The sequence below is a fragment of the Mesocricetus auratus genome, unplaced genomic scaffold (genome assembly GCF_017639785.1).
Source record: "Mesocricetus auratus isolate SY011 unplaced genomic scaffold, BCM_Maur_2.0 Super-Scaffold_100009, whole genome shotgun sequence".
Lineage (NCBI taxonomy): Eukaryota > Metazoa > Chordata > Mammalia > Rodentia > Cricetidae > Mesocricetus > Mesocricetus auratus.
Window position 1 is genome coordinate 54,349,642 of NW_024429193.1, and position 15,564 is coordinate 54,365,205.

Consider the following 15,564-nt stretch of genomic DNA (forward strand, 5'->3'; position numbering starts at 1 on the left):
GATCCAAACAAAATTCAAGGATGCAAGTGTTTAAAATGAGCATGTGGACGCAATAGGATTGGGAGCAAATGAGATGTTACATGAGAAATGGTTAAGGAGCCTAATTTCTCAGACGTTGAAAAAAGCTTTTGTCAAATGAGTTCTTTCAGACTTTATAGGTCTGAAGACTTTTTTTATTACACCTTAGCTTTTTGTTTGTTTTTTGTTTCTTTGGAAACTGAGTTTCATGTAGCCCAGGCAGGCCTCAAACTCACTGCACAGCTACATAGCCAAAAATGACTTTGATTCTGTTCCCCTGGCTCCATCTTCTGGGAGATGAGAGCACAGGCATGTACCACCTCACCCTGCTCTACGTAGTGCTTGACATCAACTCCAGGGCTCCTCAAATGCTAGACAAGCATATATCAACTAAGTCCCAGCCCCTCCCCTTAAATTTGGCAAGATTTTTTGTTCACTTTTTTATTAATTTTTTACATTCCAATCCCAGTTCCCCCTCCCTCCTTTCCTCCTAAAACCTCCACTATCCCACTCCTCCAATCTGCTCCATGGGCCTCCCCTAGGAAGTCCACTAAGTCTGTCCCATCATCTAGTTGAGGCAGGACCAAGGCTTCTCTCTACCCCCACATCCCTGTGTCTAGGCTGGGCACGGTATCTCTCCATATAGAATGGGCTCCACTAAGTCAGTTTGTGCATTAGAGTTAGATCCTGGACCCACTGCCATTGGCCTCATATACTGTCCCAGTCACACCATTGTCACCTATATTAAGGGAGTCTAGTTTGGTCTTACGCAGGTTCCCCATTTGTCAGACCTGAGTCAGCGATCTCCCACTAGCTTGGGCCAGCTGATTCTGTGGGTTTCTTCATCATGGTCTTTGGCAAGATATCTTTACTGGGTAGAGATGGACACATTGTATAGAATTGCAAGTTACAGAAGTAACTGTAAAACAGTGACGCAAACACAACATAAAGAAAGAATGATTTAGTTTTGCTTAGAACTTCAGAGACCTTAGTCATAGCTCTTGTCTCTGTTGATTCTGGACCTGTAATGCTACAGAATATGATGATGATAGGAGTGAGCGGAGGAAGGGGGGGGAAGATGAGAACAAGGAAGGGATTGGGAAATGTCATAATCTTCAAACCAACTTCCGCCAGCCAGGCCCCAGCTCCTCTCAAAGTAGTGCTAACAGCTAGGGAGTGCTCAACACTTGGGAGACATTTCGTATCCAAGCCATAACAGTAGTTTCTTTAGGAACGGAGCCACAGCTCAGCAGAGTTTGGTGCTCTCACAGAGGACATGGGCTTCTATTCTGGCACATCCAGTGGCTCACAGCCTCCCACAACTCCAGTTCCAGGGGACAAGATGGCCTTTTGTGACTTCTGTGGTACCTGTGAAAATATGACATACACTCACATAGACACAGACAGACAGATATCCTTTTTAGAAATCTGTTTTTTTAAATGAAGATTTCTGAAGGAAAATGTTTGCTATATGGGATAAGCACGTAGATCAGAAGGTTCAACACTGCAGAAGGTTTGCGATTACGGACCAAGCCACAGAAATTATCAAATGAAACAAACACGAAGGAGAAAAGTTAAAAAATGAAAAGTAAACAGAGCATCCTCTTCTTCATCTCTAGAAGTTCGGCTTCTGCATCTTTACCACTCCCACGGCTTTACTCGCCACGCCCAGTCTCTCCTATAGTCCTGGGAACATACACTCATGCACCTGAATGGCCTCTTCAAGTGTCTGTGCCAATTCCATAATCTGTGTCCGTCCACGGATGCATTTTCCCTTCTCCTCAGCTCTTCTTCTTTACAGGTTGGGTTACTTCTCGTAGGATTCCATCCATTGTACATTTGCTTTGTTGGATGCTGAGAAATCATACAATGTTCCATACATACTTTGTTCTATGATAAAAAGTACTGGGAACATTGTGACACATTCAAGTCTTTTTTTTTTTTTTTCGAGACAGGGTTTGCCTGTATTGTTTTGGAGGCTGTTGGTCCAGCCCAGCCTCGAACTCACAGAGATCCGCCTGCCTCTGTCTCCCGAGTGCTGGGATTAAAGGCGTGCGCCACCACCGCCCTGCTCACATTTGAGTCTTGGATAGCCTTGTCTGGCACAAGCAGAGAAGCATTTAATTCAGAGCTTTTATCGTTGTCGCTTTTTGTTTGTTTGTTTCTTGTTTTTGTCCCACCATCAAGATGAGACTTTCTGTTCTGTTTACCCTACCAAACCCTACAGATGCTGAGGGTTTTCAGTCTATCTACTCAAAGCTACTGTGAGTTTTGGGCATTGCTCCCTCCCAGTCATTCAGAGAATGTTTTCCTCTTACACTGAACACATTGGGTTGGGTGGAATACCCAAGGGAGCTTTGGAGACTCCTAGACTCTCCTTCTCTTCAGGCTGTCACCTGGAGTTTTGTTATTCAGATTCCAGTCGCCTTGTCCTCCTTGAGTTCTGGCCCTGCCTCCTAGGTGTAGGGAGAGCCACAGAAGCTTAACTCTTTCCTGTATCACAGCCTGAGCACTCTCTAGGCAGAAAACTGGGGAAATTGTAAGGATTGCTTGTTTGCTTCCTGTCTCTCCCAGACCATTGTCCCCTGTTGTCTCATGCCCAATTGATTTCTTAGTTTCTGTTGTTTATTAATGTCTGTGTCCTGGGAATTGTGGCTAAGAGGCTTTGTTGTGGTTCCTGTAGGAGGAGGATCAGATGGGACAGGACAGGATCAGCTAGTTTGAATAATTTCTGCAGACTCCAGGATAAAGGCTATCTCTCCTGTCTGGCACCAGGCCCCGAGGTGCTCAGAGTAGACCGCAGAGGTCCAGAGTGAATGAGCAACACAGGAGGCTGATAAAGGAGGCAGAGAGGCAGAGATGTCAAGACACCAGAAATTACAGAGGAGTGACTAGGGCCTGGGGAGGTGGCTCAGCAGTTAAAAGCACTTGCTGCTCTTGTAGAAGACCTGAGTTTGATTCCCAGCATCCGTACGACCAATTGCAGTGCTCCATAACTCCAGTTCCAGGGGTTCTGAGGCCCTCCTCTGGCATCCATGGTCAACAGGCATGCAAGTAGAACACAAACATACATTCAGACAAAACACCAATACCCATGAAATAAAGATAGCTCCAGAGAGAGAGAGAGAGAGAGAGAGAGAGAGAGAGAGAGAGAGAGATATGACTAATACCATCCCTGATTGCCCAGATGTTTGTGTGTCCTACTGTGTCTAGATTTGGCCTACCTCACCTGCATTTCTCCCACACACCATCTGTGACTCAGGCTCAGGGGAGAGAATGGGTCTGCTGGGGGCCAGGAAGCCAAGGCCTTTCTTCCCTGCCTGGAGCTTTACACAGCAGGAGTCTGAGCTGGCCTAATAGTTCCAGAAGCTGGCCTTACCCTTGGAAAATAATGCCACCTGATGTTAATCCAAATAATTAGCTTAACACCATATGTGGTGTGTTATTCAAGTTTTTTCTCATACATAGTTAATGGGCCACTGATGCTATCACAGATTAAAAATTAGCATAAAAGAAGAAAGTTCAGCATCCCACAAAGGATCAGGAGCCTCGCTCAACTCTGCCCATGGTTGGCCTGTGAGCATAACCTTCTGTACTGCGGAAGCAATGGGATCGTTTTTTTTGGGAACACCCAACATTCCCGAAGTCATGTGCACAGGCTGGTGTCTTTCTTGGGCCCTCTGCTGTAGGCTTGATTCATATTCTTCTCCCTGATAACAAACAAGGTCGAGGTTTGCCTATGGGCTTGGAAGGATCCTGCTTCTGAGATCACATATCTACACACCTGGCATCACATTTCCTCCCTGGATCCGAGAGCCTATCGCCTACCTGCCTGGACTTGCAGAGAATCATGGAGGCATCCAAAGGGCTGGCCTTTCTGGGAAGGCAATATATTTATTTGGTCCATTGACCTTGACTGTTTAGGCGCCCATGGGCCCTGTGACTTCTCATGAAGTATATACTTGTCCACACATTGTCAGCTTGATGAGATTCAGGGTAACCGTGGAAACACACCTCTGGATGTGTCTAAGAGTGATGCAGAAAGGTTTACCTGAAAAGGGCAGATGCGCTCCTAATGGGGTGGCACCATTGGTGGGGTGGAGTCCTAGACTGATACAAAGATCAGAGGACATGGGTGTTCATCTCTCTGCACTTCCTGGCTTTGGCTGAAATGTGACAAACTGCCTCAAACTCCTGCCGCCATGACTTCCGTGATGGAATGCATCTTCAACCTATGAAACAAGAGAAACTCCTTCTGCCTTAGTTGTTCTTATCGTGTATTTTTCCACAGCAATGAGAGAAGTGAGTAAAGCCACAGGGCAGAGATGTAGCTCAATGGTAGAGCATTTGTCCCTCCTTCAACCTGTTGGGCCTAAGAAAGGCTCGGATGTGAGGCCCAGTGTAAGCTCCTGAGAGTTTGGCTATCTGTCTCTAACCTGTAACCTCCATGTGGGGGTGACTCAGCCAGACCTCCAGTTCCAGAGATCCAGGGTGGAGAAGTCACGTGTCTGAACTAAAGCAGGAAGGTTATACTGCCTGTAGGTAAGGGTTGTCTGCCACAAGCTGGGTTTGTGCTCAAGGATGGGCGAAAACTGAGCACTGCAGGCAGAGACTTAGGCTACGGCAAGTTCAGGGGAGGAGCTTCCACAGCAGCCAAGAATGCAGAATTGGATTTCTTGGTGCCTTTTCTTTGTGGGAGATTCTCTGAGAGGGCAGGGTATGGAGAGAGAGAGATGGGCTTCTCAGACCATGCAGGAGTGAGCTGGAGATTCCAACTGAACAGTTACCATAGGGTGATAAAGACCATGATCATAAGCAACTTGGGGAGGAAAGGGTTTATTTATATTACACTCCCATATCACAGTCCATCGTCAAAGAAACTAAGGGCAGGAACGCAAGACAGGAACCTGTAGGAAGAAACTGAAGCGGAGACCCTGGAGGAACATTGCTCACTTTTGGGCTTTCTCAGACTGCATTCTTACAGCGCACAGGACCGCCAGCCCATGGGTGGCATGGCCCACAGAGGGAGGGGCCCTGCAGCATCAATTACCAATCAAGAAGATGCACTGTAGGCTTCTCCACAGGCTAATCTGGTGGGGCGTTGTTTTCAACTGAGGTTCCCTCTTCCAAAATGACTCTAGCTTATGTCAAGTTGCTATAAAACTAGCTGGTACGTTAATGGGAATTGCATTGAATCTGTAGATTGCTTTTGGCAGGATTGCCATTTTTACTACATTGATCCTACCTATCCAAGAGCATGGGAGATCTTTCCATTTTCTGAGGGCTTCTTTAGTTTCTTTCTTTATAGACTCAAAGTTCTTGCGATACAGGTCTTTCACTTGTTTAGTTAGTCTTACCCCAAGGTATTTTATATTGTTTGTGGCAATTGTAAAGGGTGATGTTCCTCTGATTTCTTTCTCAGCCCTTTTATCGTCTGTATATAGTAGGGCTACTGATTTTCTTGAGCTGATTTTGTATCCTGCCACTTTGCTGAAAGTATTTATCAGCTGTAGGAGTTCCCTGGTAGAATTTTTTGGATCACTTATGTAAACTATCATATCATCTGCAAATAGAAAAATTTGACCTCTTCCTTTCCAATTTGTATCCCCTTGATCTCCTTTAGCTGTCGTATTGCTCTAGCTAGAACTTCAAGTACAATAATGAAAAGGTATTGTCTTGTTCCTGATTTTAGCAGAATCATGTTGAGTTTCTGTCCATTTAGTTTGCTGTTGGCTGTTGGTTTGCTGTATATAGCTTTTATTATGTTTAGGTATGTTACTTTGCATGCCTGGATCTGAATTTACCTTTTCTCTCCTAATCTGCCTGTGGTGGCTCCATTGTCTCGGGTCCATTTGTCACCGTGAGCTCCTTATTTTCTGACAAGTCATTGTCTCTGCTCCACATGTTCCTCCCACCAAGTCACCCTCCACACTCAGTCAAGATCTGCAATAGCCTCCTTAGTGAGCCCCACTGCCCCTGCTGGCCAGCAGCTTGCACTGCAGATGGCAGTGAGAGGCACCTTCATGGACATGCCAGGTCATGTCTCTGCCCTTGCCTAGTGCTCCCTTCCTTGTTATGTCCCTCAATCTCTGGGCTCCCATGGCATTCACATCCTGCCCCCAGCCGCAGTCACAGCACTGTGGTATTCCACTGTCTTAGTTTACAGGACCCTTTCCCAGCTGTGCCTGAGCTCCTCCAGGGGCATGTCCTGCACACGCCCCATCTCCTATCTTCTGTCTGTCTGCATGGCTCTCCACCTAACGCTTACGTTGCTAAGGAGAACATGTTTGTGTTGCTTGTCTGTCCCTCTTTCCCCAATAGGATATAAACTCCATCCATGCATAAGCTTTTGTCTGTCTTTTTTTTTTTTAAGATTTACTTATTCTTCACCCAACATACAAACAGTCTGCCTCCATGTATGCCTGCATACCAGAAGAGGGCACCAGACTCATTACAGATGGTTGTGAGCCACCATGTGGTTGCTGGGAATTGAACTCAAGACCTCTGGAAGAGCAGCAGTGCTCTTAACCTCTGAGTCATCTCTCCAGCCCCGCTTTTGTCAGTCTTACTGTGTCTTCAGAGCCTAAAATAGTGACTTGATCATGGTTAATGCTTAATAAATATTTGTGGGATAAATTATTGAATACTGATTGATGTGACACTACCTAGACTTAGATTCCTAGTAACATGCACTAAGAATGCACACTTCTCTGTTTACCATGAGGTTGAGGTCCCAATAAACCTATTAAGTTGAAAATATCCTAAAAGCATTTAACATACCTAGCCTATGAGACATCATAGCTAGGCCTGGCTTACCTTAAATCTATATCTATATCCCTTTGCTGTTGAAGGAGAAAAGCATCAACTATAAGACCTGTTTTACAATTCAGTGTTGACTGTCTTGTGTAACTTACTGGACACATACTTTGAGAAAGCAATATGCCACATTTGTGTTTTTAACCCCTCCGGTCACATGGTTGACCTAGATCAGTCGCTCCTTGTGGCTGCATATTGCTAGTAATAAAACCTGATACTCAGAATTCAAAGTTGGATTTCTTTTGGACAGGTGTTGCTTTTGTGAAGCACTGTGAAGTTGAAATGTGTGTGTGTGGTGTGGTGTGTGTATGTGTGTGTGTGTGTGTGTTTTCTACATACCTATATCTGTACACATGTGTGTGTGTGGAAACCAGTGGCAGATATCTGGTATCTTCCTCCATGGCTTTCAACTTTATTTTTGGAGACAAGGTCTCCCACTAAACCTAGAGTTCATCTACTGGAGACTAACAGCCCAGATCTCCAGGGATCCTCCTGTCTCTTTCCCCGCCCCAACTCTAAGATTACAGGCATAGGCCACTGCTTTTTACATGGGCATCAGGGACCTGAACTCAGGTCTTCATGCTTGCAGGGCAAGTACTTTACTGTCTGAGTCATCTCCCAAGATTGAAGACTCCCAAGTAGAGTCATTGTAATTCAGAAGCTTGCATTTATTCTTGGATTAATGAAGGTTTTATCATATAGCTAGCTTGCTTTTAAATGCTCAAACTCTAGTGTTGCAGGCAACGTTCCCTGCTTTCTGATCCTCCCACTGGCTTTTGAATTCCTTATGTCTGCTTAATTCCTTAGCTTCGCCCTGTCTACTCCCTGCCTTGACTGTATTCCAGGTGCTGCCCTCCACACCCATGCCCAGTCAGACAGACAGCGCTGGCTCTTTACTCTGCACTTGTGAGAGGCTTTCCTTTTTCCAGTCACCACCTGTGACTATTTTGTTTCTCAAGGTGAGGACAAACTGACCCTGGGGACCTTAGGCCACCCAGGCTCACCACCAGCATGATCAACAACAAAAAAAATGTTAAACATATGCAGATCTCACATTTTTACATTAGATGGCTCTTTAGATGACCAGCTTGGTTTACCAGTTTAAATATGTATGGGTGTTAATCTCTCTATCCTTTACTTTGCAGGTCCCCTGTCTTTCCTCTGTGTGCTAGCTATAGTTCTGCGGTGTGATCTTGTGTCAGAAGAAATGTCTAGGAAAGTGTGCTTTGGGGCTCCACAGTCCTCAGGATGAGCCCGTTCGCACTCCCAGGGTCTCTTTCAGGTCTCTAAGAGTGGGTAAGAGTCTCCTATGTGTAAGTATGTCCTCTTTTCAACTGGGATTTACGGGGCTGGAGAGACGGCCCAGAGGTTAGCATTTGCTCTTGCAAAGGGCTTTGATTTACAGCACACACAAGCTGGGATGCTCGTGAGGTTTTCTATCAGAGATGTTCCTCACTTAGCTCCTGTTTTTTGTTCTGTTTTGCTTATTAGCTTCCAAGTTCTGGAGGTGAGATGGTTGGCATCTGTAAAAGCATCATCCCTCCAGCACATTTAGCATGCAGTCATCACCACCTGCTGCTGTTAACTAACTTCGGTATGGATGTCATGGCTTTTCAATCGATTGTTCCCTGCTTACCCTATTAACGTCTCAAGAGTAAGAAGTAACCATAGTCACACTCTGCTATTTACAAGAAAGTAAGAATTTGGGCTGTAGAGATGGCTGCCTGGTTAAGAACACGTTCATACTGCTCTCACAGGGGACCAGAGTCAGTTTCCCAGCACCCATGTAGGGTGGCTCACCACCACCTGTAACTCCAGCCCCAAGGCATCTAACACTCTCTTCTGGATCCCTCTGTCACCTGCATTCACAGGTGGGCGCTCTCCCCACCCCAGCTGTCACACACACGTGTGTGCATGCCTGTAATTAAAATGAATTTCAAAAGTAATAATAAAACTAAACAAGCACTGTGTGGGAAGGTCTGTGACAGGGTGGGGAATGGCCAGATGTGGTGGCACACACACCTGTAATCCCAGAGCCCAGGAGGAGAAGAAAACAAGATCAGGAGTTTAAGGGCAGCCTGGGTTGACCCTGTCTCTCTCCAAAAAACCAACAAATAAAAGAAGCTCAAGTGCTTGGTAACGTGGAAGAGACTACATTTTGGTTAGAACTAGAGAAGGCTTTCTGTAGCCAGGGATTTGAGTTGGTCTTACGTAAGTTTCCTCTGGAATTAAAACTTCCCATCCTTTAGGAAATCCCCTTAAGCAGTAAGGTACATAATTGAAAATAGTTTCAGGAAGTCCCTGAAATTGACCAGATTCACTAGGTCCATCCCTGCCAGAGTAAGCAATAATGTTGAGAGTCCTCCTCAGAGGAAGAATGCCAAGCTGCAAAGAGTATAAGACCAGACCGGTTGCCCGAAAGAAGCAGAAGCCAGCTGAGCTGCCTGGACAGGGTTTAGTCTGAGGCACCTGGAAAGGACACTCTCTAGCCTGGTAAGCTGTTTGCAGGCTGTGCATGTAATCCAAGTTCCCAGCTCTGTGACCGGCCACTCGTGCTGAGGCGGGCTTCAGTGATGCAGCCGTCTTCCGATTATTTCTGCTTCTGTAAGTAACCTCCGTTCATACTCCTGTAAGCATCCCCAGTACAGCCCACTGGTCACCAAGCTGGACTTCATGGTATGCGTACTTTGATCTGTCAAGGTTCCCTATCTGGGCTGAGTAGATGTGCATTGCATCTCGCTAGGAAAAGTTTTGTCACTTTACAGCTGGGTTTTGGTTGACAGGTCACAGCAGGTAACAGCACTTCAAGCCTTGGGAAGGCAAAAATAAGAAGAGAAGAAAGGGGGACATGCAGGTGTTGCATGTGTGGGCTGGAGTTAGGCTGAAGTTCTGAGAACAACCAACACCTAGTGTCTCTCTTCCCCTGTTCAGTTTGGAATAAACGGATTAGCACAACAAAAGAGCAGCAGATGGTACTCAGTGTCACCTTCATTATTGATAAAGGTAAAGCTGGAGGAGTCACCTTCAGATGAAAGGCCAGTGGCACTGAACAGCTCTGCCACGAGTGTCTGGCTTGTTCCAGTGTAATACTGGGTACTGTGAACTGCCATCCAGTGTCTGAGCATCTTGACCTGAACTTTTCAACTCTGAAACTTGCACAAGGCGAATTAATTATTTACAATCATTTATTTTCTCGCCTTCCCCCAACACTCAAAAAGCATCCTATCATAAGGTTATTCAACCCAATCACCTAAAGTGAACTGAAATTCTATTCCATGAACATTCACTGTGGTTCTTCATACTACATGGGAACTGGGATGTCTTGTCCTGCTTTAATTCGGCAGTTCTAAATGTTAAGATGAATGATACTCAATTTCTGGAGTTCTCTACCTACCTGAGCAGCTATCATGCTGGACAGACAGACAGCTTTACCTGGAATCAGGCTGCTGGGGTCGAGAGCTACTCTCTGGAGTCATTTAGAGTCTGGGGTTCAGGCAAGTGTGGTTGGGGGCTGTGGAGTCTGGAGGCCAGGAGTGGGGAAAGTCAGTCAGCTACCTTGAACATCTGGGTGTACTTGGAAGAAGTGGCATGTATAGTAGGGGAAATGGGGTATAAAGGTATAGGAAAATGTGGGCAGTGAGGAGAAAAGTCTTCTTGAGGCTACAGGTTCCTGAAGAAGGCTGAGAGAGAGCCTGAGTTTCCCAAGCCAAATCACTCCCAGCATTCCTGCAGACAAACTGCCAAGTCAGCACTTCCTGCTGTGCATGCCCTCGTGCAAGCATTTTGTCATGACAGCAGTAGATCTGTCATTCTGGGTACGGATTCCATTAAAACTAAGAAAGAAGGGTGCAAATATTCATAAAAACAGTCGCCAACTGCTCAACACTTTGTAGAATGCTCACTACAACCCTTCAAGGTCAACATTAGCATCCTTACCACTGTCCAGACAAGGGAAACGAGACTCAGCAGGGCAGTGGCCTTAATCAGCTCAGAACTTTTGGCCCCCTGCCTTTAGAAATGCACTCTTCCTGCAGTTTCCAGTAGACCAGGAGAGCAGAGGCATGCCTGCTCTGGTAGGAGATGGGTAGGGTGTGGGCGTTCGTGGTTATTGGTTGGGTCATCTCTTGGACTACATTGGAGTTTAAGTGTGAGTGTTATGTGAGCTGCAATATGTATGAGTTGGGGGAGGGGTAGATATTGGTTCTTGAGCCATGTGAGTAGTGAGTATGTGGATTGAAGACTTGCTGCTGGCAAACCAGAGGGCTTGACTTTTCTGTTCAATTGTAAGTGTATGAGAGAGAGAGAGAGAGAGAGAGAGAGAGAGAGAGAGAGAGAGAGAGAGAGAGAGAGAGAGAGAGAGAGAGAGAGAGAGAGAGAGAGAGAGAGAGAGAGAGAGAGAGAGAGAGAGAGAGAGAGAGAGAGAGAGAGAGAGAGAGAGAGAGAGAGAGAGAGAGAGAGAGAGAGAGAGAGAGAGAGAGAGAGAGAGAGAGAGAGAGAGAGAGAGAGAGAGAGAGAGAGAGAGAGAGAGAGAGAGAGAGAGAGAGAGAGAGAGAGAGAGAGAGAGAGAGAGAGAGAGAGAGACCCTTGGAGGTATGTTGGGGTGCTGGTGGGGGAGACATTAACCTCTGGGTCGTGAGTGAGTGAGTGAGTGAGTGAGTGAGTGAGTGAGTGAGTGAGTGGGTGGGTGGGTGGGTGAGTGAGTGAGTGAGTGAGTGAGAGAGACAGACCTAGGAGACCCGCCCCGCCCTCTGTTGCAGGTGGGCCGGCCCAGTGGTGGGGGCCCGCAGCGCTTGCAGCTCTTGGCTGGCCGCCGCGCCGGGCTAGCAGGGCTGGGCTGGGGCTGCGGGGCGGCGCCGGGACAGGAAGCGGAAAGCAGCAGAGAGCGGCGACCGCGGCGGGGCTGTGCCTCCACTGCAGCCCAGCGCAGGCCGCGGAGCTGGGGCGCTGCAGCGCGGGCGTGGAGCGCGGCTGGCCGTCGCCGGGGTGAGTCCAGGGAGAGGCGGGCGCGGCGCGGCGGCCGGGGACTGAGCTAAGGGGGAGGTCAGGCCCAACTGCCCTTGTCCTTGCTCCCCGGCACTCCGATCGGGGTTCGGGGCCTCGGGCTGGGAGCCCCCGGGCCCCTTTGGGTTGCGCTTCCCGGCACCCGGGTCCTTCCATCCCTGCCCCGGTTCTCTCCGTCCCATTCCACTGCTCCGAGTCCTGAGGCTGCCTGAACTACCTTGGACGCCCCTTTGCCTTGGCTGGCCTTTGGAGCGCGCCCCTGGGTGAGTGTGCCGGGACGATGGTTAAGAAATGACGGCGTGTCCGAGGCAGCGGGCGGCAAGATGAGCCGCGCAAGACAGGACGCGATCGGGGTCCACGCCAGGGCCCGGGGTCATCTGACCGGTCTTCGGGCACAGGGACCGAGCTGGCTTGTGTTTCACATTTCGTTTACAAAACCGCAGCCTGGGAGGCCTGGGGGGGCGCGGCCCGCTGCGCATCGCGGAGCGCAACAGGCAGGTAGGAGTTTACTTTCAAAAGCGCCGGGGCGGAGCAGAGGCGTGCAGCCAGTCCCAGCCGGAGGAGGAGTCCCTGTCCCGGAGAAGCGCGCCGTGCCCGGGCAGCACCGGTAGGACCTCATTTCATCCCGCAACCAGTGAACTGCCCTCAAATTACGCGCCCAGAGAAATGGAAGCAGGAGTGGGGTGGAGTCGCAACCTGGAGGCTCGGTGATGAGCAGGGAAGACTTGGAGCCGGGCAGTCTCAGTTTTCACTTCTCCTAACCGGGTATGATGCCCATACAGTGAAGGTGAGCTCCTTCTGAAGCTCATGGGGAGTTGCCAGGGCTATTTATCATGATGATTATGTGGTTGGCGCGTGCGTTTTGTTAAAACCCTTTTGAGACTATGGTCAGAATGCATTTGGGTTACAGGGTAATTTTAGTAAGCTGTGAAGACTCGTGTTTTCACTGACATATTTATACATTTTACAGGGTTTGCTGAAAAATATTGTAAGTTGTGTCGCCAATCAACAATGCTAATTAGCCTTCTCCTTCCAGTGGGTGTGTTGATTACACAGCTCCTAGGCTCTGTAAGTGAGATGGCAGAAACTGCCTGAACCCAGGGAGGCATAATTAGCCATTTTATGTAACCACTAATTAGAGTTTTTAGAACTGAATTAAATCAGTGTGATATAGTAGGGGCTTTGATGTGTGGGAGGAAACTGTTTTATTCTACATTTCAAAGAAATATCCAGGAGCATTTAGCATTTCCAAAGGTTGGTGACTCCCAGAATGATTAGTCAAAACACCCAGTGTGAAATCTGCAGGGTTGCAGTGCTGACTGTGTGACTTTGTGGCAACTTAATTTGTAAGTAAAGTGGGAGAATTGTGAGAGTGTCTTATTTTTGAGACTGCTTGCCAAGCCTCATTTTTATTGTCTTATTTATTGAGCAACAGGAAGGAACCATACAGGAAATTGAAGTTTCCTTACTGAGCAACAATTCCATGACACCCTCTGTTGAAGAATTAATGTGTTGAATGTAGCAAGTACTCCCTTGTTTATCCCCCTGGTGTATTTATTACCTAAAGGCACACCAGGCTTTGCATCTGCTGTAGGTTGGGTTGGATGAGACCCTATCGCACTGGTTAATAATCAGAGGGTCTCACCTGGATGGAGGCTGCTTGAGATCAATTTTCATTCTTCTTAAAGTCCCATCCTGTCCTTCCTTCCCCATCCCCCCCTCCCAACTTCCCTCTACTGAGCCTATGAGTAGCAGTTGAACTGCAGGATTCTTTGTGAGGTTAGATGTGGTTTGGAACAATTTGCTATTGTTGTCTTCTCTAAGTAAACAAACAATTCTGGTAATTGCTACATAGCTTTCAGTTTTCCTTGGCTCTCTGAAACCAGTCTCCTGAAGTTCAAGCCCCTAAGAGAGAGATAGAGAGGGGGGAGGGAGGGAGGGAGGGAGGGAGAGAGAGAGAGAGAGAGAGAGAGAGAGAGAGATTGAGAGAGAGAGAGAGATTGAGAGAGAGATTGAGAGAGAGATTGAGAAGCACTTGATGTCAGAGTAGAACTGCCATCATTTCTGTGGAGTGAAGTGACTGTACCCAGAGTCCCTGCTGTACACAGACATGGTTGTTCTGAGGCTTTCCATAGGAGGACAAGATTCAGTGGCTATGGCTGGACTCTGTTTCTGATAGCTGTGTAGGTCCTCTTAGAGTCAGAAGAAAAGCTGCCTACATCTTCTGCTGTTCTGTCTGTACCCATCCTCCACCCCCAACCCAGTCCCACTTACAGCACTGGACCTGGCGCCACGGAATATATGGTGTGCATCAGATCTGTTTCTGAAGCTTCCAAATCTACTAGGGGGCAAGCATTTGCTTGAAAAGAAATATCTATCATAGATACAGTAACTATTCACAGCTCTTCAGCAATCTGTATCCAGCCATCAGGGATGTTCCAGAGGTAATTAATGACTCAATCAATGGCAGTTAGTCTGGGGGCGTGAATTGAATTCTGGCAGCCAGGTAACATGAGACTAGCATTTCTTTTCTGGTGAACAGTGGCTCATAGCCGTACATTTGAAGAGTTCTGTTCCTGGAAGAGGCTCATTGATTTGTCACAGGTGCCTGAGCCGTGCAGAACCTCATGTCATAGACTTGGATATTGTTTTATGATTTACAGATGCAAGTTCAGCAAAGTGTCTTACAGGCTTTGTCACACCCCTCTGCACCATCCTTCTGAACCCGAGAGCCTCCAAGTGAACCCACATAGGCTACCCTCTGGATGTCTGTGCAACAGCTTTCTATCTTCCCAAACAGAGCCCCTTTAATTAATCTCTCTGGGTAGAGCTGTTGATGTTTTTATAACTTCCTCTTCATAAAGGCTGGCTTACATTTACCATGCTCATTATCATAACCTGTTATTTGCCTTATATGATTTTTTTACCCTGAGCACTGTCTTTCTTTCAAGTAGGAGTCATGTATTTTATAGGAGTAAATGTGACTTTAGGGGAGATTCTCCTTGAGGTCACTGACTTTCACCTTATTTTAGTTCAGGGTGGTAGGGAAAGGTCATTGCACACTGTAAGATACTGTCTTGGCAATGTTCTCCATTCCATGCGGTTTGGTGTATGTACTCCAGTCCAAACTGGAGCAGGATCCTCTTGGATAGTAGCTGAAACAGTGGTGATGGTTGAGGGATAGTTCCAAAATCTCCATTTTATCTACTCTCTGCAAGCATTATTCTATGGTGAAGGTGTGCCTCCATGTCCTGAGATAGGCACCTCTCAGGACAATTTCGTTCACTCATTTTTGGCAAATATTTAATTAGGTGCCTCTTGTTGCCAGCAGCTGGGGAGATGGTAAGGCATGGGTTCCTGCACTCCAGGAGCGAATGTATGACTTGGAAGAACTGTGGGGAGAATGCAGGTGGCAGGCTGGCCAGGTGTGACCAAAGAAGTGTGTTTAAACTGAGAGGAATTAGCCACAGTGGTGCATCCGAAGAGATTGAATTCTAGTAGATAAACTGGGCTCTGCTAAGGTCCCGAGACTGGGGAGAACGGGCCCCAGAGGAATTGGAACAGCTGGGCAAGACCATTGATGACCAGATGGAAGACTCTGCGTTCTAAAGTGCAGGGAACACCACAGGAGGATTTGCAGCAAGGGTGAGGTCAGCCTGGCTGCTACCCTGCCTGGACCAAACACAATACTGGTCCTGTCAGGGGCCAGTATGATAGACAGTTGCAGGT

The 15,564-nt window shown here is 47.4% G+C and overlaps 1 protein-coding gene across 2 annotated transcripts in view; it reads left to right on the forward strand.

Annotated features, from left to right (window-relative positions):
- Nucleotides 1-11,661: 11,661 nt before the first annotated feature.
- Nucleotides 11,662-15,564, forward strand: part of Vangl1 (VANGL planar cell polarity protein 1) — a 47,896-nt gene continuing 43,993 nt past the window's right edge. Inside the window, exon 1 of one of the 2 annotated variants that reach the window (XM_040752140.1) lies at nucleotides 11,662-11,817. The gene's annotated coding sequence lies outside the window, so the exon portion shown is untranslated. Of the gene's footprint in view, nucleotides 11,818-11,947; nucleotides 12,623-15,564 lie in introns of those variants that run through there. The other variant, XM_040752141.1, reaches the window with a different exon arrangement.